Source organism: Homarus americanus, unplaced genomic scaffold, assembly GCF_018991925.1.
Source record: "Homarus americanus isolate GMGI-L3 unplaced genomic scaffold, GMGI_Hamer_2.0 scaffold40248, whole genome shotgun sequence".
In the NCBI taxonomy this organism is placed as follows: Eukaryota; Metazoa; Arthropoda; class Malacostraca; order Decapoda; family Nephropidae; genus Homarus; species Homarus americanus.
In genome coordinates this window covers 11,207,839-11,231,627 of record NW_024712526.1, presented here as the reverse complement: position 1 = coordinate 11,231,627, position 23,789 = coordinate 11,207,839, and the positions used below count along the sequence as shown (strand labels likewise).

Below are 23,789 nucleotides of genomic sequence, written 5' to 3'. Positions count from 1 at the left end.
ATTAATTCATCCTCAGGTGACATAAACTAGGTGTGGTGATTCTTCAAGTGATCCATTTTATTTACACTTGACAATGTTATGATCTAGGAACGACTTCTTTTTTTTTTTTTTTACTCTCATTAAAATAATTATAACGTTTAGTCGATTTATATATTACTGAATGCTGAAGGGAATACCATTGATAATTGTAGGGTTGGTCTTTTTTTTTCTAAGTACCGTTGTGAAGGTGTATCCTCCCTGTGTGTGTGTGTGTCTGTTGTCCCGTTAGAGGCGAGGCGGATATAGTACACGGTATACTACAGGACTCTTATAAAGACCATGGAACAACTCTACAACTGGACCATGGAACAACTCTACAACAAAACCATGGAGTAAATCTACAACAAGACCATGGAACAACTCTACAACAGGACCATGGAACAACTCTACAACAAGACCATGGAACAACTCTACAACAGGACCATGGAACAACTCTACAACAAGACCATGGAACAACTACAACAAGACCATGGACACAGACCAATGGACCATGGAGCTCTGCAACAAGACCATGGAACAACTCTACAACAAGACCATGGAACAACTCTACAACAGGACCATGGAACAACTCTACAACAGGGAACAACTCTACAACAGGACCATGGAACAACTCTGGCTAACAAGACCATGGGACCATGGAACAACTCTCACAACAAGACCACCATGGAACAACTCTACAACAGGACCATGGAACAACTCTACAACAAGCATGGAACAAATCTCTGGAACAACAAGACCATGGAACAATCTCAGCAACAGACCATGGAGCAACTCCCCCAACAGGACCATGGAACAACTCTACAACCAGACATGGAACAACTCTACAACAAGACCATGGAACAACACTACAACAAGACCAAACAACTGACAATGGAACAACTCTACAACAAGACCATGGAACAACTCTACAACAAGACCAGGGAACAACTCTACAACAAAACCATGGAGCAAATCTACAACAAGACCATGGAACAACTCTACAACAAGACCATGGAACAACTCTACAACAAGACCATGGAACAACTCTACAACAAGACCATGGAACAACTCTACAACAGGACCATGGAACAACTCTACAACCAGACCATGGAACAACTCTACAAGACCATGGCACCGCGGTCAATGGAACAAGTTATGAAGCAGGGGTCACCAGCCTGGAGAAGTTGGGTGGTGCAGGGAGGAGCCAAGATAAACCCTCACCAGGATGCACACACACACACACACACACACACACACACATTCTCTCACACACACACACTCTCTCGCTCTCTCTCTCACACACACATTCTCTCTCTCACTCACACTCACTCTCGCTCACACACACACTTGTGATAGGGTGGCCGAGTACAGTGGTGGCGCTGACCTCGAGTGTCCAGGACTGCGGTCTCACCATGAGGCGGGATGTGACACAAGGTCCGGACCCCCGATGACGTAACCTGGCTCGCCGGTACACCTTGCCTTTCCGGTTGCCTGTACCAGTCAACGTTGTTTCATCTGACCATAAAATCTTTTTCCCTTTCCCATCGTCCCATTCAAGATATTTCCTGCAGAAGGCAACTCGGTTCTTGTGCTGGCGTTGGGTTATAAGAGGCTTCTTTCGCGCCACACACTTATATTTCAGGTCATCGTGGAGGATTTTACGTACAGTACGTTCGGCCACATGCCCCAGCAACTGAGGATTTTTCTCTTTGAGCTGACGTGCAGAAATCCTTGGCTCTTTATCCACTTGCCTCTGTATAACCTTAAGAGTGCGTGGGGTGGTGACGCGGGGGCGGCCGGGACGCTTTTTATGGGCAGGATCTTCCACACCTCCACCATCCTCGAATTTCTTAGTCCACCTCTGCACACTTCGTAATGGTACTCCCGTAATAGCAGATATTTCTTTATTAGACTTCTTCCCCTTGTGCAGAGTCACTATATCAGCAACCACGTCGGTCTTCAATTGTTTATTACCGGGCATAGTGCAAGGACAGCGCTCCCATATACACACAGGAGAGGCAAAAAAGGAGAATCGTGGCCCACAGTCTACAGAACATACGTTCACTACGACAGCTAAACAGCTACTGGCGCCTGCCTGTTGCCCAGTACCGGAGTACATTAGAAGCACCAAGACTTTATGCCCAAAATAAATAATATTAAGAGGTGTGAATCGATTTCGGCAAATATATTTGGCGCGGACCCTATCGCGCCAACTACAGGGTATAAACACCACAACTGTATATTAATATTTTTTATGCTTCCGGACATTTAATCCTTACATGCAAAAGTAATCCACGACCATATTAAATTATACATCTTATGCCACAGTGTATTAGAACAAACAAATTTATGAATAGCTGTACAATCGAACTTTTATTCACAACTCTGCCCTCAAACAGCCTCCCTTGGCGCCGCTTTGTGGGTGACTGAGGTGGTTAAGGTCCTCATCATCAACAAGCGAGCGATCATTGTGGTGAGTGGCAAGGACCCCTGTAGCCAACTAGCCCTGGTCACCCCTGTAGCCAACTAGCCCTGGTCACCCCTGCTTGTGTTTATGCGAGGCTTTGTTATATCTGTTAAGTTCTTGGTTCATAACAAGCCCTCCTAGGACTAATTTAATGTATTTTACTTTTAAAAACTGAGTAAATATTAAGCTTGGACTCGTTTAAAACACCAATTAGTTATGTACAAGACGGACAAGGGTTTTATGGGGGGGGGGGGCTGTTCGACCAGTCATTACGTAGCCCGACACGGAGGTAAACACAGCAACGCCCTACAAATGCGATCAAACAAGGGCGGTCCACATGGAAAGAGGTGTGTGTGTGTGTGTGTGTGTGTGTGTGTGTGTCATCATGCTCAGTCTTATAATACTAGCATTCTTTACTGACCAACAAGTCCCCCCCCCCACCCATCCTATACTGGTTACTCCCCTTGTCCCTACCCCTCACACCCATACTACCGCTTTGACTATCCACTATTCCTTTCTCGTCGTCGCTTTCCCCCCTCCTGTCTGTCTGCCATCCCTTGCTTGGCGCCGATCCTCTCATTTGGCCCCCTATCCTCTACCTCTCCCTGCCCCAGCCCTCCTGTAGATGGTTTAAGTCCGGTAATGAGTCCGTATCCCTCCAGCTGTTTCGTCTGTAGCGAGGGAATGGTTCAAGTTTATCCAGTGAGAGAGAGAGAGGCAGAAAGACAGAGAGAGAAAAGAGAGAGTTGCATACTGACACAGGTAAAAACCAGGTGAGTTAGCGACCTCTACCTGTAACTCTCACGGGGAAAACTAGGAAATGTTAGGCGGTTTTGTGTTATTGTTGAATCAAGGGTGAGAGAGGAAGAGGGGGGGGTGGAGGTGGATAGGAGAAAGAGGGGGGAAAGAGGGGGGAAGGAGAGAGGGAGGGGAGACGGGAGTACGTGTGTATAGATGACTATATTTTGATACGAGTATAAATAAGGCATCATTAGGCATCATTCAATAAAGGTAATTAATTAGTTTCTACATAATAACTTCCTAATTGACGTGAGAGTTTGTATCGTAATAATCATCTCTCAGTGTTATGTAGTTTATGTTGTGTGATTAGTAAGTTCTGTAAAAGTGTGAATAAAGTCATTTTATTGAACATTAAACAACTGGGGTAAAAATGTTTGATCCGAAATGCAATGATCAAACAAGATGGATGAATTGAATACGTGACTTATACCTCGTGGTCATCTGAGAGGTTGAGCGGAACAAACTTTGCACCGACTCGTCTCATGTTCAAATCTCCCTTCAGTATGGCCTGAACAGAACCAAACGACAGCCTCGTCTCTTTCGCGATTTTACGAATGGTTGGATGTCGGTCTGCTCGGACGACAGAGCTGATTTTACTGATGTTTTCATTGGTTCGTGCTGTTGATGGACGACCGCTTCTTGTGTTATCTTTCAGGGACTCGTTTCCTTCCCTAAACTTTTGAAACCATTTGAAAACAGTCTTCCTCGTCACAGCTTCATCTGCGTAAACCGTTACTAGCATTTCGTGTGTTTCTGTAGCCGTCTTGCCAAGTTTAAAGCAAGATTTCATTTTTGCACGTTGTTCTAATTGCGACATTTCTAGACAGACGTCAAAAACCCCAAGCACGTCCTTACACAAAGCAAAGCCAAGGTCCACTGGTGCTTCTACCATACCCGGTGACTGTTGGCAACTGAGAGGGCTACGTCACTAGCCCCGTCCACTGATCTCACCGGACTTTTTGATCACACTTTATGTTTGTTGTATGATGTATAAAGTCTGGAGATTAATACACGACATTAATGGTGACGTATAGGTGGTGTGGGTGTATACTTTGTCTACGTAATAAAAAAATATAATAATAATAATAATAATAATAATAATAATAATAATAATAATAATAATAATATAATAATAATAATAATAATAATAATAATAATAATAATAATAATAATAATAATTAACGGTTTATTAAAAGAGCATGGCAGCAGGAAGGCTAAAAATATAATTACATAATTGGGAATGAGTCACTTGATTGACAAATAATATATGTGCATGTATGTGTGTGTGTATGTGTGTTTACGTGTGTGCATATGTGTGTGTATATAAGACAGATAGTGTGTGTGTGTGTGTGTGTGTGTGTGTGTGTGTGCTGACTTAACTTACACCCACCACATCTTCGGGGTTGGTTGGGGCCAGACAGCACAATAACAAGACAGGTGTTGGGGCGGTGACGTATTATGAAGGATATGAATGATAATGAAGAATGATGCGAGTGATGGTGACCTTCACACACACACACACACACACACACACACACACACACACACTACCTCAAGCCTCATGCATTGATAGATAGATAGACATTTAATAATATAGACAATGCAGGTATACAATGTACTACAGAGTGCAGGTATACAAACTTGTTCCTTCTTAAATAAAAAATATCTTCCTCCTCCTCCTCTTGTTCTCAGCTCCTCTCTTTCTCTCCACCTCTCTCCCTCTCCTCCTCCTCTTGTTCTCAGCTCCTCTCTTTCTCTCCCTCTCCTCCTCTTCGCCCCAGGGCCACCCCCCTTACAGAGCATCATCCGTGTACCGTTATGAGGGGTAGTGAGGGGGGGGAGGGTACAAAGGGAGGGGGACGGGGTGTAGCGTTGTTGGGCGGACGATTGAGGGAGGGGGGAGGGGAGGGGAGGAGGGGGAGGGAAATTGAAGGGGGGGAGGAGGTGGAGAGGAGGAAGGATGAGAGGAGTGATGGAGGGAGGAGGAGTGGAGGGGAGGGAGGAGTAGTGAGGAGAATGTGAGAGAAGGGTGGGGAGGGGGGGGTCAGCCCCAGGTGTGACCAGTTGGCAGGTAGAGAAGGAGGGGAGGGTTAATGATGAGTGAGGTAGGAGGAATGTTGAGAGAGAGAGAATGTGGGAGAGAAAGAGAAGGAGAGAGAGAGAGAGAGAGAGAGAGAGAGAGAGAGAGAGAGAGAGAGAGAGACAAGAGAAGGAGAGAGAGAGAGAGAGAGAGAGAGAGAGAAGAAGAGAAGGAGAGAGAGAGAGAGAGAGAGAGAGAGAGAGAGAGAGAGAGACTAAAATAATAATAATAACCTAACCTAACCTAACTTAACTTTGCTCTACCTGAGGAAGGCTGAATAAGGACAAGAGAGAAAGATTGATGGAATAAATGAAGGAAGAACGTGATAACAGAGGCAAACATTCAAATAAAGAAGAAGAAAAAGAGCCAAATTGTTGTCACTGAAAGAAAATAGAAAAATATCAATAATTATAGAAAATGGAAAACTCATAAACAAACAAAGATGACCCCAAATTCTCGACCCGTTCACTGTTGGTCTGTTTGGCTTCGTGACTGTCTGTCTGTCTGATTGTTTCTGATTACTTACTATCTGTCTTGTGTCTACGTGTCTGTCTCCGATTTTGTGTGTGTCTGTCTGTCTGTCTGTCTGTCTGTGTCTTTGGGGTTCGTGTATTAATTATTGTCTGTGTATGTCCGTGTACAGACAGAAGAGATCACACTTCCACCACCACACCCCTACCACACCACCACACCCCTACCACACCACCATCATTACCACACCACCACCATTACCACACCACCACCATTACCACACCACCACCATTACCACACCACCACCATTACCACACCACCACCATTACCACACCACCACCACCACTATTACCACACCACACTATTACCACACCAACACCATCACCACACCACCACCACACACACCACACTCTACCACACCACCACCATTACCACACCACCACCACACACACACACACACCACCACTCCCCTACCACACCACCACCATTACCACACCACCACCATTACCACACCACACCACACACACCACCACCCCTACCACACCACTTCACACCACACACACCACACCAATTCTGTTCACACCACTTCACCCTCACTTCACACAACAACCACCCCTTCCTGTCCATGGCATTATCACCAACACTACTACTACTACTACACTTGCACGTTAATCTTAAGACCTCTAAGGCATTTTGTAACCCTGATATATGACTCGTCTTCATACTTGTCTCCCTTACCCTGGGCAATTTTCCTTTCAAGATGAGAATTAACAGCGAAATAGGAAAGAATTGGACAAGTTTCTCATCATAATATAGACGTTTGGTTGGCCCGTTTGGTGTGTTTGGTTGGCCCGCTTGGTGTGGCTGGTTGGGTCTGCTCTGGTGTGGTCGGTTGGCCTGCCTGGTGTGCTTGGGTTGGCCTGGCTGGTGCGGCTGGTTGGGCCCAGCTGGTGGCTGGTTGGCCTGCCTGGTGTGGTTGGTTGGCCTGCCTGGTGGTTGGGTTGGGCCTGCCTGGTGTGCTTGCTGGGTCTGCTCTGGTGTGATTGGTTGGGTCTGCCTTGGTGTGCTTTGGTTGGGTCTGGCTGGTGTGGTTGGTTGGGTCTGCCTGGTGTGGTTGGTTGGGTCTGGCTGTGCTTGGTCATCTGCCTGGTGTGGCGGTTGGGTCTGCCTGGTGTGCTTGGTTGGGTCTGCCTGGTGTGGTTGGCTGGGTTCCGCTCTGGTGCTTGGCTGGGTCTGCCTGGTGTGCTTGGTTGGGTCTGGCTGGTGGTTGGTTGGGTCTGCTCTGGTGTGGTTGGTTGGGTCTGGCTGGTGGTTGGTTGGCCCGCTCTGGTGGTTGGTTGGCCTGGCTGGTGTGCTGGTTGGCCTGGCTGGTGTGGTTGGTTGGGTCTGGCTGGTGTGGCTGGGTTGGCCTGCCTGTGTGGTTGGTTGGGTCTGCCTGGTGTGCTTGGTTGGGTCTGGCTGGTGTGGTTGGTTGGGTCTGGCTGGTGTGCTTGGTCGGGTCTGGCTGGTGTGGTTGGTTGGGTCTGCCTGGTGTGGTTGGTTGGGTCTGGCTGGTGTGGTTGGTTGGTTCAGTGTGCAGGGAGGGGAAGGGAGGAGACGGGATGGGACGGGACGGGAGATGAGGGAGGGGGACTTGGCCGGCAGACGATGGTACTCGGTATCTTGGGCCGGTCTATCCCTGGGCGATTCAGTGACTCCTTGTAGCGGTACCTCTCACCTACTCCTACTCCTCTCTTTCTTATTCTTCTCCTTCGTCCTTTTTCCTTCCTCCCCTATTTTCTTCTTCCTCCCCTACCTCCTCTATTTCTTCTCCTTCCTCTTCTATTTCTTTTCTTCCTTCCCCCTCCTCCTGCCCTCGTTCTTTCAACCTACGTTTTCTCCTTCATTCCTTCGTTTTTCTGTTCTTCTCTGCCCCTTCCCTCCTTCTCACCCCTTTTCTTCTTCTCTCCATCCCCCTCTCCTCGTCTTTTTCTCTCCTTCCCCTCATTCTTCTTCTCCCTCCTTCCATTCTTCCCTCCACCTCCTCTTCCTCAGATTTATTTAGACTAGATTTGTATTCCAAGAAACGACTCCTATGTGGACACGACCCACGGACGTACATGTGTGTTTCCTACTTTCTATGTGTACAAGATGGTGTGTATATGAGAGTTCACTTCTGTGTACATGTGTACAGGATGATGTGTACATTTGTGCGTTTACTTTCTATGTATCCAAGATGATGTATACATATGTGCGTTTACTTTCTATGTATACAAGATGATGTGTACATATGTGCGTTTACTTTCTATGTATACAAGATGATGTATACATATGTGCGTTTACTTTTCTGTGTACATATGTGCGTTTACTTTCTACGTATACATACTAACGTAATTAGTTCTGGGTATTTAATAAACCTGTACCTGTGTTTATACCTGCCTCTGCACCTGCACCTGCCTCTGCACTTGCATTCTGCCCTGTACCCAGAATTCACCCAGACCTGCCCTTCTGCACCTGCACCTGCCTCTGCACCTGCACCTGCCTCTGGTGCACTGCACTGCCTCTGTACCTGTACCTGCCTCTGTACCTGTACCTGCCTCTGTACCTGTACCTGCCTCTGTACCTGTACCTGCCTCTGTACCTGTACCTGCCTCTGTACCTGTACCTGCCTCTGTACCTGTACCTGCACTAATCCCGTGGCTCCCGTAGTAATGAAACAAAATACCTCTACGTTTAATACCCAACTGGCAACTCCATATGGCGGACCCTCCTCTCAATGGCGGGAAATACCAAGTTGCGAGTCTGTAATGTTTTTTTTACCTACATTGAATGAACTTGAACGTTATGCAATACATTACTCCCTTTTATTATTTATTTTCTTACTTTCTGTATTTCGTCTTGGTTAAGGGTTACATAGTCCCTGTATTCAGTCATTATTGGGTTATGAAATTATATATTGTGATCTTGAGAAAAAAGTGATATCTGGCAACTTTGAGATTGTTACCCCCCCCTCCCATCCTTCCCACCCATTCTCTCCCTCTCCCATGCCCCTCCCTTACCCCTCCCTCTCCCCTCTCCCTTACCCGTCCCTCCCTCCTCCATCTCCTTATCCCACCCTCCTCCCTCTCCTTACCCCTCCCTCCTCCCTCCATCTCCCTTATCCCTCCCTCCTCCTCTCTCCCATATCCCTCCCTCCCTCCATCTCTATACGCATTCACGGGCGTATACGATGGCGAGGGCGTAACTCACCACCATTGTTCAGTAATCTCGGAAAATATTCATGACTGACGGACATAAACATGGAGACCTCAGGGCCAGGAACTTAGGGGAAACAATAGGGCAATAGGCACCGTTTAGAGCGAGTGCTGCCATATGGGGTGGTTTGTTATTATTCTGGAACCCCCTTTAAGAAAATGTATTTGTAATGCTGTAATGTCTATAGTGTCGATAATTCTATACTGTAATTTACTGTATATGTAATTCTGTAATGTTTAATGTATGTAATATAGACCATGAACTAAACTGTATTTATGTCTAACGTAATAACTATACTTAACTTGGTATTATCTTAAGTTACGATACAAGGGATAGATTCTAAGTAACCTTTACGTTAACTCTCTCTCTCTCTCTCCCCCTCAATGGACGTAACTTTCTACACAATAGATACTGACCAAGATGGCGCCGTTATTACTCTAAGACTCGAATGTTTGTTTCCCTGATTTGTCTCTTTCTCTCCAGTGACGTCATACGCTTGTTCAATGGAGGGGTTTCCGCTTACTGACGACAGACTCCCTCCCATCCTCATGTCCTTACCTCCCCATGACTTGCCTTCCTCCTTACCTCCCCATGACTTGCCTTCCCCCCCATGACTTGCCTCCCCCTTACCTCTCCCCATCACTGGCGCCAGCCCCCCACGACGCCTGCAGTACGACAACACTACTACCACGACGCCGCTGCCAAACGTGTGATCTAAAGTGATGCACGACAGGCCTAAACAAAAGGGGAGGTCGACGGAGAGGAATTGGTGGTGTAGAAGAAGGGCGGCCGTGCATCCCTGAAAATGAGAGTGAGTGAGTGAGCCGGGAAGGTCACGTGACTGGCGGAGGAGGGAGGGCTACCTACCACCATCTTCTCGCGCCAACACAAGACAAAGAGTTTAAATTAGGCTCGTAGACCCTCACAGACACAATACCAGCACATTAATACATTTTTTTTTAAACTTATATACATATTCGTTGTTAATTATATATTTTAACAGTTAAATTGAGTTAAATACAGAAATACAAGAGAACGAATATTATTGTACCCAAAAATATATTGTGTGCTGTTAAATAATGAAACACCTCGGAGATTTTAGGCTTAGTTTACCGCAACAAGATCAGCTTCAGGAGGCGTTAATAAATTTCCTATAAAGTCAATAACGAACTTCGCAATAACCTCAGTAATTCAATAAATTATACTAATTCGTCAACCTTATCTCTGAAAAACACACATACACACTACTATAGAGGGAGAGTCATACAAACAGAGATAGTCGGAGAGTCACAGTGAGACAGAGAGGGGAGGGGGCAGTATAAACAAAGGGTAGAGACCGAGGGGACAAAGACTTCGTTCTACTCGGCCGGACTTTTAAAACCTTCATCATTGTCTCATTAGTGTCGGACCCACCATACCTCAACCCTCCACAAGCTCTACTTTAAGCTTGTAGCCCCATGTACGTTTGGTATTGCTTCATAATAATAATAATAATAATAATAATAATAATAACAATAATAATAATAATAATAATAATAATAATAATAATAATAATAATAATAATAATAATAATGGTATTTTTTAGTTCCTTGAGAAAAATGAACATATACTTGTTGATACTTTGACAAATACTTCTACTAATAATAATACTAATCCTGGTATTTTTAAGCTTGTAGCCCCTTGAGAATAATAAAGATAGGCACGTTGTGGCTACGACAGGCTAGAAATGATAATCTGATATTATTTTAAGTTTATATCTTTTTGATGAGATATATATTAATTCGTTGCTTTGGTTTAATATATATATATATATATATATATATATATATATATATATATATATATATATATATATATCTTGATAAAATCACACGGGAAAATGGAAACAACGGAGTACCTTAGCTTTCGTCTTTATTCAAGACATCTTCAGAGGCAACAGTTGCCTCTGAAGATGTCTTGAATAAAGACGAAAGCTAAGGTACTCCGTTGTTTCCATTTTCCCGTGTGATTTTATCAAGATTTATCTTATCCACGTTTTCATTGTGGATTTACATGAAATATATATATATATATATATATAATGGTAACTAAAGCTACCCCATACTATAATCGTAGCAGGGTACTTCACTGCTTGCAGTGTAACCAAGGTCCAGCAGATCACTGCCACGATCAAACCTGTTGCCAGTCATCGAAAACGTAGACTCGTCACTCCCCCAAACTCTACGGAACTTGGTTTGTTCCACGCATCATATTTCTTGCAAAAAACGACTCTTTTTATTCTGCTGGTGCACACGGGTCAAGAATGGTTTGGGACGCAGCCGGCAGCTCCGATACTTCAGGTCATCGTATATGCAGAGCTGAACTGTCTTTAATGACGCATTACTAAGCCGTCTTGACGTTTAAGAACATTCAGAGTCTGGGGTGAGATTTTTCTGGCCTTCCCAGGATGTTTAGCGTGGGACGGTGTTAAGTTGGGTTCGCCATCTTTACATTTCTTCACCCACCGTTGAACAGTTCTCAACGGCATGCCTAGAATTGCTGAAATATCCTTAGGAGGCTTATCCCCTTTGTACAGTGCAACAATAGCAGTAGATATCTTATCACTCGTAACAGTGACTGGTAAAGACATGGAAACGGCGACAACTCGGGGAAGATTCAGAAAAAGTCAGAGCGAATAACATAGACTCATCTTATGCCAGCCAAACGGCTACTGAGCCTGAGGAAATTCTTGCAGTTGCCCTATTCCACCACGCCAAACAGTGGCCGACTTTCACTAGAGTGCGCCAACTTCATTGGCGGTCAAAATTTAAGGTGCGCGCCTCCCTGCCATGAGGTACAAGATTAAACATGAACGAGCATGATTTTTCTTACTCACCTCCCACATAGTGTAGTACTTGGTTGGGCATCCTTTTGCTATGATTACCGCCATAACAGCCGAAGTGCTAATGTTCCCTCTCAAACTATGAGTGCCCAGAGGGCTGACCAATGGCAGCATCATGGACAGGTGTCAAGGCCAAAGCTCATGCCGGCACACAATGACAGTTACAGACACTCACAACACTACAACAAACGAGACAGTCAAGCATGACTGATGTGTCATATGACACCAAGGAGTGAAGGAGCATAATGTCGTTGAGTCATAAGCATGACTTTACCATTAACATAGCCACACTTCCACAGTCACACTACTAGTCACACTACCACAGCCACACTTCCACAGTCACACTACTAGTCACACTGCTACAGCCACACTACTACAGACACCCTACCACATCCACACTACCACAGTCACACTTCTACGACACCATCACAGCCACACCATTACCAAAGCCAAACCAACACAACCACACCTTAACCGTAACAGACTTTTCCCTTACTTTTAGAACATAAAAATGGAGGAAACTGCAGCGGGCCTATTGGCCCATACTGGGCAGTCCCATTTACACCCAGCCCCTGGTCTTGCCGAGTCGACACACAGGTTAGGTCAGGTCAGGTCAGGTCAAGTCACAATAATCAGCAATTTGTTTCTGCTTCACAATAACAAAACTTTCCTCGCTGTAATATTTTTTTTATTCATTTGCATATTTGTAAGTTTTCCCAGAATGGTGAAATTTGACTCAACTTATCCAATATTTTTTACAAGAATTTTCAGAATATTGTGACTTTACATTTTGGGTAATGTTTAAAGTCCGGTACTTGTAGTTATTGAATGTTATTATTGTTGTTATTATTGTTATTATTATTATTGTTGTTATTATTGTTATTATTGTTATTATTATTATTGTTATTATTGTTATTATTGTTATTATTATTATTGTTATTATTATTGTTATTATTATTATTATTATTATTATTATTATTATTGTTGTTATTGTTATTGTTATTATTATTATTATTATTATTATTATTATTTGTTATTATTATTATTATTGTTATTATTATTGTAATTATTATTGTTATTATTATTAATATTATTATTATTGTTATTATTATTAGTATTAGTATTGTTATTATTATTGTAATTATTATTGTTATTGTTATTATTATTATTATTATTATTATTGTTATTATTATTATTATTGTTATTATTATTGTAATTATTATTGTTATTGTTATTATTATTATTATTATTATTATTATTATAGTTATTATTAGCCCCACACACACCACACACACACCACCACCACCACTGCACACCGCCCACTGCACACACCACAGCACACTGACACACCACCACACCACCCCACCGCCCCACACACCACACCACCACTGTCACCACCACCACCACTGCCCACCACCACCACCACCACCACCACTGCCACCACTGCCACCACCGCCGCCACCGCCCACCACCACCACTGCCGACCACCACCACTGCAACCACCACTGCCACCACTGTCATTACAGCCACCACCATTGTTACCAGTACTGCTTATTAATATTATTATTATTGTTATTATTATTGTTATTATTATTATTGTTATTATTATTATTATTATTGTTATTATTATTATTGGTATTTGTTTTCCTTCTTTATCTCTTCTTCTTTGGATTTATATTCACATTTGCCACTTAATACAGAATAAACAAGAACTAGAGAGACAGACAGGGAGAGATACGTAGAGACAAAAACAATGAAGAGATAGATACATAGAAGAGAGAGAGAGAGAGAGAGAGAAAGAGAGAGAGAGAGAGAGAGAGAGAGAGAGAGAGAGAGAGAGAGAGAGGAAGTGATGAACTGAAGGTGACTGGGAAGAGTAAATCAATAATGCTAGTGGGTCTCTCTCCCTCCTCCTCCTCCTCTCCCTTCCTTCCTCTCTCCCTCCCCTCCTACCATCTTTTTCCCTCCATCCTTCTCTCCTTCTTTCCTCCTCGCTTCCTCCCCTCCTATCATCTTTTTCCCTCCTTCCAATCCTCCATCCTTCTCCCTTTCTTCTTACCATCTATTTCTTCCTCCCCCTCTCTCCTTTCCCTCCTTCGCTTCCTCCCTCCCTCACTTCCCTCCCTCCATTCCCCCTACCATTCATCCTTCTCTCTTTTACCTCCTTCACAGCTCTTCCTTCCAACCACTCCCTCCTTCCTTCCTTCCCTCCATTCGTCTCATAATTTATCACTCCAGATGGTTAGATTTCCTTTACAAAACATCCCATTATTATTATTATTATTATTATTATATTATTATTATTATTATATCATTATTATTATTATTATTATATTATTATTATTATTATTATTATATCTTTATTATTATTATTATTTTTATCATTATTATTATTATTATATCATTATTATTATTATTATTATTATTATATTATTATTATTATTATTATTATTATATAATTATTATTATTATTATTATTATTATTATTATTATTATTATATCATTATTATTATTATTATTATTTTTATATTATTATTATTATTATTATTATTATTATTATTATATTATTATTATTATTATTATTATATTATTATTATTATTATTATTATTATATTATTATTATTATTATTATTATATTATTATTATATTATTATTATTATTATTATTATTATTATTATATTATTATTATTATTATTATCATTATTATTATTATCATTATTATTATTATTATTATTATCATTATTATTATTATCCTTAAAATGTAAACAAGATCAAAACCATTTAACCCCGCATTCCTACCCCACAACAACCTCAGTGGTGCCACATGTATCCCTCACACGTACAACAATCATATATGTAACGTTAAAATACTCACATATACAATTGGATGTTTTTTAATTAATGACCTTAAATTAATCGTTAGCTTCACTATAATCAAATAAGTTAAGAAAGGTGAGGTGAAGAAAGGAGTTTATTGACACTGGTGATGTGGCAGCGCCGCAAGCCTTTCTTGTACCGCGTATTGTAGATTTTTTTCCTAACCTTTGTACTATAGTTTCTCTTCCACTAATTAGTTTTCGCACTCCTCGTAATATTATATTTTCTAAAGACTTTGAGAAATTTAGATTTAGATTATGATGTGCCTTTAATGCCTTAGAGATTAATTATTATAGGCCTGTTTGAGGTTATTTGTAGAGAGAGAGAGATGGGCGATTCACATTAATATCCTTCTCTCTCTCTCTCTCTCTCTCTCTCGTAGTGGTGATGTCTTTCCGTCTGTTTGTGTGCCTGTCTTTCCGTGTGTGTGTGTGTGTGTGTGTGTGTGTGTGTGTGCACGAACAAAGATCCTCAAACAAGGAATTATCGGCCTAAAAAGAGGATTAACGTACTGACTCTGATGTCCTCCTGTTAACCCCTGCTGACCCCCTGCTAACTCTTGCTGACCCCGTTAACCCCTGCTGACCTGGTTAACCCCTACTAACTCCTGCTGACCCCCTGTTAACCTCTGCTAACTCCTGCTGACCCTGTTAACCCCTGCTGACCCTGTTAACTCCTACTAACTCCCTGCTGACCCCTCTGTTAACCTCTAACCCATGCTGACCTGTTAACCCTGCTAACCCTGCTGACCCCTGTTAAGCTGACCTTAACCCCTACTAACTCCTGCTAACCCCCTGTTAACCTGCTGGCTGACCCTGCTGACCCGGTTAACTGCTGACCTGTTAACCTACTAACTCTGCTGACCCTGTTAACCCCACTAACTCCTGCCGATCCCCTGTTAACCTCTGCTGACCCCTGCTAACTCTGCTGACCCTGTTAACTCCTGCTGACCCGGTTAACCCTAACTCCTGCTGACCCTGTTAACCCCTACTAACTCCTGCTGACCCCTGTTAACCCCTACTAACTCCTGCTGATCCTGTTAACCTCCTGCTGACCCCCCTGCTTAATCTTGCTGACCCTGTTAACTCCTGCTGACCCGGTTAACCCCTACTAACTCCTGCTGACCCCCTGTTAACCCCTACTAACTCCTGCTGACCCCGTTAACCCCTACTAACTCCTGCTGACCCCCCTGTTAACCTCTGCTGACCCCCTGATGAATTTTGTCACTTCTGTTGACCTCTATTGACCTTTGATGACCTCCACTGATGGAAGGGAAGGAAGGTAATAGCAGTATGAGAAGGGAATAGAGAAAGAAAGGGAGAAACAGATAGGAATGAAAGAGAAGAGATGGGAGAGAGAGAACAGAAAGGGGAGATAAACGAGTGGAAGAGACAGAGAGAGAGAGAGAATAGAGGGGAGGGGAGAGAGAAAAGAGAGAGAGGTGTGGAGGAGGAGGAGAGGGATCAATGGTATTAAAGTAAGGTAGTGAGAGGAGAGGGGGGGAGGGGAGGAGGGGGGAAGATGCGAGGTAAGGGGAGGGCCGGCCGGCTCTCTCTCTCTCACTACAACATCCAACATTTTAAGAATCAAACGGTAATATGGCCAGTAAGGGAGTGCGCGCATACATACATAACTTTTTGGGTTGAGTTGTGACGGGATATATATCTTGTTTAGTGTAAGTTAGGTTAGGTTGAACTACAGTAATACATTATGACATTAACATCCAATCTAACCCAGTGCTGACCTCTACCTAACCTAACCTATGGGTGATTCAAAAGTTAGGTTACCCACCAGATCTGGGACCGCCGGAACACCATACGGCTGCAGCTGGTGTAGTTTCTTGACAGCTCTCAGTACACTGCAGTAGGACATGTGCGCCTGTGATGACAGTTTCCTGATACTTGTTCCCGGAGACTTCTCTAACAGTGTATGTACACCTTCAAGAGTTTTCTCATTTAACACAGACGGTCGTCCACTCCGTTTCCTGTCGTTTACACTTCCAGTCTCACGAAAACGGGCAACCTGTCGTGAAATCGCCATCTTGTTAAGGTTAGGAGCATCAGGATACCTTCCCTTAAACGCGTCCTTCACCTGTATATAAGACCGCGTTATAAAGTATTGTTCAATAATGAAGAGCCGCTGTGCCCGGGAAAACGGCATACTGCTTGCTCCCACTGAGAACAAAGCACTACTGGGACACGCCGCCCTACAGGCTGGCCGTTGTATCAGGCTGACTCGGTCATTGTGGGTAACATGACTTTTGATTCACCCTCATTAATTACCTCTCTAATTATTTGTCTAACTATTGCATAACATTTCCTTATCACGTCTAAAATAGAAATAATACCCTTAAGTAATGATACGTAAAGTCTACAGCAGTTATTACAGAAATAATGAGTTGTTTGCAGCATACAGTGAAACCTCTATTTACCGGACATGGAGAAGAAAGTCCTTTATATCGAGAGTCTCTCTAACGAACTATAGAGAGAAGAAAGACAGTTTTATCGAGAGACAGTTATATATGAGGTGACTTTGTCCAGCTATAGTGGCAAGGCTCCCCACACCTGCAGCCTGTGTACCTCGTCGTGTGGGTGGCGGCGCCTGCGTTTGTCTGCCGTTGGTGTTGCAGTACAGGTCAGTTTCTTGAGGGCGCTGTTCACCCGATGTTTTGAAAGACCGTGGGTAGCTAAGAAGCCATCCTGACACACCCTGTACTATACGGTGTTGTGTACACGAGTGTCACTGACCACCTGCTGACCTCCTTCTTGCTTCTTTTCCTCCTGGTGGACTGAATCTGCACCATTTTCTGCAGGTAGGCATTCTGGATCCCGTAATCTCCTAGCTCCCACAAGACCTTGAAGATGGTTTCAACACCTTCCATGGTCACCTTAGTGAAGCAACCGTCACGACATGGTTTCCCAACCACACGTGCTGCCACAGGCTGGTTGGTGGGCATGGCTGGTATAAGCCTGGCCTGTAGTCCGCTTCATTTTGGCGACTGTTTTCTTCCCTGCTGTCACGTTCCTCGCCCCTTATCTGTCTCAAAAACAGCGAGTTTGATAAATCATAATGCCGTAGGATAGTTACTGTAGACTGAGTGAGAACAAGGCCACCTACATGGTGCTCACTGTGGCAGCAAGGACCCTCATTATTGGCCAAAGAAATGTAAAGCAATCTGAGATCGGCTCACCGTTGCTACACGTGTTCCAATTGGCTCCCATCACACAGCGCCTCCGTGGTATTGTACTTTGACAATGTCTGGCCCGGAACTGCGTGGCCCTTAGCTGCCTCTGGTCCGTGGCGCCTCATATGGAGAGACAAGTCCGTTATATGGAGGTTTCACCATATCGGGGCAACTGACGCTCTAGGTAATTTTTTTTATTATTTTCTAACCAATAAACTCCGATACAGTAGAGTAGAAGTATCGTTATTTTCGTTAGTCTTATGAATAAATAAACGAGTCAATCAACTGCACTTTGTCACTGAAATGATCCGTTGTTGTCATGAAATGTGGGAGACTTGTCTATATCCACACTAGAGTGGCTGGGGGTTCCGTATAGGCCTAAGTTGTTAAAAAAAATATGTTATTCTCAAGACTGTGGTAGTTTATGCATCTATATACTCAAACAAAAAAACGAATTACATCAATAACATTCTTATTCTTTTTTTTATTTCAGGAATGAATCAAGGCAGAACATAATCGTTTAAGGAATTGTATAAATTATTTTTCCCCCGAGCCGTAACCAGATTATACCGTCAAGTTTCGCTAATACAATTTACATCGTCTTAACTTTAGCGCTAAGTAAATAAGACTTTAAACTAGACCAAACTCTTAAGTGAATAAGTTAAACAAAAGTGACATATGCTATGATAAGTTTTAATTGATGTGCACTTAATGATGGTACACTCAATGATGGTGCACTTATTGATGTGCACTCAATGATGGTACACTTATTGAAGTGCACTTAATGATGGTGCACTTAATGATGTGCACTTAATGATGGTACACTCAATGATGGTGCACTTAATAAAGAACACCATTCGCACTTGTATTTGTACCTTTACGTGTGGGATTTACCTGTACTCGTACCTATAGGATTTACCTGTACCGTTTCAGAGTGAATTAAACGTTATTATTTTCATTCTTTGTACCTGAGCTGTGTTAAGCATCGAGAGCTCAGCATGAATACGTGATGGACAAATCTGTTAACCCGATTATCCCCGAGAGGCTGAACGGCCGGCCCTTGACGCCACACTCACTGTTGACCTGATGAACGTTGGTCAGAGTAGCCCTGTAATTCACACACGATAGTTACTGTGGATTGCCCTAAGAGTAACAACCCTAAGTGTAACCTAATCTAACGCTAACCTAGTCACCCGATCGAAACCAACCCGACCCAACCTAATGCTAACTTTAATCCATCCCAACAACTAATTGAACGTAACACTAATCTAATCCAAGCTAACCTAATCTAACGTTAACCTAACCCAACCTAACATTAACCTTACCCTATCGAACTCGACCTAGCCTAACCCTATCGAACCCGACCTAACCTATCCTAACGCTAATGTAACCTAAGGTGGGAGGGTAGGTAGAGGGGTGTGTGGGGGGCATTTCCAAGGCGCAGTACTACAGAAGGAGGGGCTCTGTTCTATAGCAACCACACACACACACACCTTCCGGGTCCTTATGAAGACGACTGACTGTTCCACCATCAGGGAAAGAGAGAAAGATAGATAGATAGATAGATAGAGAGAGAGAGAGAGAGAGAGAGAGAGAGAGAGAGAGAGAGAGAGAGAGAAACTGGTTAAGGCCCCAATTGAAAACCTCTTTTTGTTAGCTCTCTCTCTCTCTCTCTCTATGACTAAATAATTGAGCCGCTCCAACAACAAGGACGAGCACCACGATGTTTTTTTGTTTACATATTGTGGTTTAAAGTTGTTCGTACTGTAAACAGACATAACTTTACCAAATATTAATCTATCAAAATGACTGATGTGTCATTTTGAAGGTTTTTAATCGAAGAAAACATAATTATTGATGTGCAAAATATGTGGTGTCTGTAATTATTTAAAAAAAATGAGAATGTAAAAAGGTGGAAATGATTGTATCTTACCTCAATTATCACGAATTATTATCTTATTTTAGTGGAGGTGGACTTATTTTTATAGTAATTTTTATCACAATACATCCATAATAATGACAAATGTATGACAGGTCCTTAAATGCGTTGGAAATAAGAGGAATAATATTACTTATGCTTAAGGTTTATAATTATAGAAGTCTTATTGTCATTGGTATAATACTCACATTGATGGGCGCCTTTGGTCTGCTTAAGGTGTCACTGGTGGGTGGGTCAAACCTCACATTAAACACATCACGGTAATACCTACTGCTCACTGGCTCTGTATCTCTATGGTGTTCTTTCATCCAATCACAGTACATATTATAGAGGGTAGTAATGTTCTTATGAGGACTTGTGGCCCTAGTGTTGTGGCTGGAGGTCACTTTAGGCCAACTGTTTATGTGATCATGAACAGTTTTTTTCCTTGTGTTACTCACTTTCTGAACATGTGGTCCTTGTCCACGCTTGTCAGGTTCTGTAGTACCATTTGGCATCTGTTTTGTTAGCACAGTTCGTACACGTCTCTCTGTTATACCGTGAATGCTGTAGAATGTTTTAGGGCACACAGTATGTACAGTATTGTCGAAGTTCACAGTGTACTTGATGCGCCGTAGTGTCCTGCTAGGTCTATCCTTGACGCGGCACCGCTTCACCTCCTTACTAGTTATTAGCTTAGAAAGATAGATATTTTGCTTGTTGAAATCACCCAGTTTCCAAAAACCATAAAAAATCGCTTGGATTTTGTCCATACCCAAGGCAGTGAAACACCCACAAGCACATGGCTGGCCAACGATGCGAGGAGCAACACGTTGTTTTGTTCTAACACTCACGTATTCTCTACCAGTGTTCCTTTTCTTCTTTGCTTGTACCGTCTTCCACTTTTCCACCTGTCTTTTCCGCTTTCTCGAGTAGCCTGATATACCAGGCTGCTCGTCACTCTCACTGCTGCTCATTTTGATGACAATAACACGTTGAAAACCTAAAATAAATCACTACAATCGCGTGAATTGTGAGACTGAGGGGGTGTAAACGATGCTCATTGGCTGCCGTCGGTGGCGTCCTCGTCATGTCTTCCCGGAGGCGTGTGACCACTTCTCTCCCTCCCTCCAGACCCTTATAATCAAGGCAGGTTTACAGAGCGATATTGACGAGCCCGCCATATGATGTCACTGTAGTTGTATAGAGGGAGGGACAGAGCTCTGGGGACACAGAAAACGATTTTTTTTCAACTCGTCATTGTCGCACGGAATACCTCATATGGTAACTTGTATGACGATTTTACTGAATATTTCTATGTATCTGTCTTTCTATATATTTATCTATCTCTACTTTTTCCTTGTGCCGTGATAGAAGGGGAGGAGGTAGAAAAGGGGGGAGTAGAAGAGAGGGAGAGGGTAAAAGAAAGGTGAGGGAAGAGTGGGAGTGGATAGAAGAGTGAGGGTAGGAGAGAGAGAGAGAGGGGGGGGAGGGTTGAGTTGTACCCTCGCCAAGGCTAAAGAAATAAAGAAGAAAAAATGAAAGAAAATAAACTGCAATACCCAGGAAATAAAGATGAACCCCAGGACCTCTCTCTCTCTCTCTCTTCTTCCAGCTTATCCTTGCTCTTCCTCCTCCTCTTTTTCATCTTCTTCCTCTCTTTTCCCTTCCTTCCTCCTTCCTTCTCCTCCATTCCCTCTATTCTTCCATTCTGTTCCACTTCCTCTCCTTCAATCTTCCTCCCTTCCTTTCATCCCCCTCCCCCACCACATTTCCCTCCTCCTCTCTCCACCACTCTCACCTCCTCCCTCACCGTCTCCTTCTCTCCCCCTCCCCCTACCTCCACCCACGCCCTCCCATGAACAATACAGTGTGTGTGTGTGTGTGTGTGTGTGTGTGTGTGTGTGTGTTTGTGTGTGTGTGTGTGTGTGTGTGCATAAAATAAGAGCATGGGTGTACATGAACGTGTGTTACATACCAACTTGTGTGCGTCATCCTTACCGTGTGTACGTGTATGCGGCTTATATAAGACATCACACAGATAGATAGATAAATATTCAGCAAAATCATTGTACAAATTCACGTTGGTTCTTCATGTACATAGACAGTGCAGGTATACAATGTACATAGACAGTGTAGGTATACAATGTACATAGACAGTGCAGGTATACAATGTACATAGACAGTGTAGGTATACAATGTACATAGACAGTGTAGGTATACAAACAGTAACTGGACACAACCAAAGACAGCCAAGAGCAAACAGATCTCAAAGGTAAACAAACACAGAACAAACTTTATGAAAGCAAACAGGACTTAAGACACATAAACAAGCATACACACTAATGCAAGGATGAACATACGAACACTTGGTGGCCGAACACACACACTTAACTAATGTGTTTAACTTGACAACCGAACAACACTACCCCCCCCCCTCCCTGGCAACTCTTACCATAAGTTGCCAGGTTTTATTTTTGTTGTGCCACATACCTGTACACCTGCCTGGGTGACTCATACAGGTGTTATTTTCTATCGATACACCTGTACACGAGATAGAGAGAGAGGTAGGTTGCCAGTTTGTCTCCTTGTTGGTAATGCTCAAGTTTGTATAATATTCTTGAGAACATTTTTAATCACAAGTGAAAGTAATTAACGAAAGTACAATTGGGATGGTACATAGTTTGGCGTAATAGTTTACACCTGTAGCCTCTAGTTTGGCCTTTATTAGTACTGTTGTTGTTGTTATTAATATTGTTGTTGTTATTATTATCGTTGTTATTATTTCTGTTATTATTATTGTTGTTATTATTATTATTATTATTATTGTTATTACTGTGATTATTATTATTATTTCTTTTATAAACGATGTCTTCTGATCTATACTGAGGTCGTCTGATTATCCGATACATAAATATTTAATAAAAAGGTATATCTTAATTATCAGTGAGTCTTCGATTTCCGAATATTTAATATTTATATATATATATATATATATATATATATATATATATATATATATATATATATATATATATTTCATGTAAATCCACAATGAAAACGTGGATAAGATAAATCTTGATAAAATCACACGGGAAAATGGAAACAACGGAGCACCTTAGCTTTCGTCTTTATTCAAGGTGCTCCGTTGTTTCCATTTTCCCGTGTGATTTTATCAAGATATATATATATATATATTTTTTTTTTTTTGGGGGGGGGGTTATCACGTTACAGTGAGTACAATACGAAATAAGTCTGTCTCTCCCTCTCTACCAAACCCCTTCCTCCTCTCCCCTCCTCACCAAACTTCCTCTCCCCACCACCTCCTTGGGACAGGAAGTTTCTGACCTGTTCCTGTAGGTCCCTGCACACAGTGAGCCTCTGGTCAGCCAGCGGGACACGAATTTGGCATCGCTGGGCTTCATGTTGGGTTCCTCGGAGAGAATACGTTGGCATGAACCAAACGATAGGTCAACGATGCTGCAGATGTTGTTAATCGTTCGCCGACGGTCCTCGTGGAAGACCTGATGCACCTTTTCAACATTTTCGTCACTTCTGCTGCTTCAGGGCCGATCAGAACGTTCGCAATCCTCAGCCAACGTTTGAACCGCGAGAACCACTTGAAGGTCTGACTTCTGCCGATGGGTCTCCGACGTTGTTTTGCCGAGAGTGAGAGAGAGAGAGAGAGAGTGTGTGTGTGTGTGTGTGTGTGTGTGTTGTAGGCATATATCACTCATCCTGTATTCGAGTCTTCTTGGTCCAGGACAGACGTGAGAAGGGTGTTTGTTGTTACCAAGTGTGAGGGGGCAAGTTTTGGCTCCTGGTCGTAACAATAAACGACCGACCGTCTTAGTAAAC

General features: G+C 42.8%; 1 protein-coding gene across 1 annotated transcript in view; it reads right to left on the bottom strand.

Annotated features, from left to right (window-relative positions):
• Window positions 1–23,789, bottom strand: part of LOC121863017 — a 71,808-nt gene that overhangs the window by 30,786 nt on the left and 17,233 nt on the right. The window lies entirely within an intron of this gene.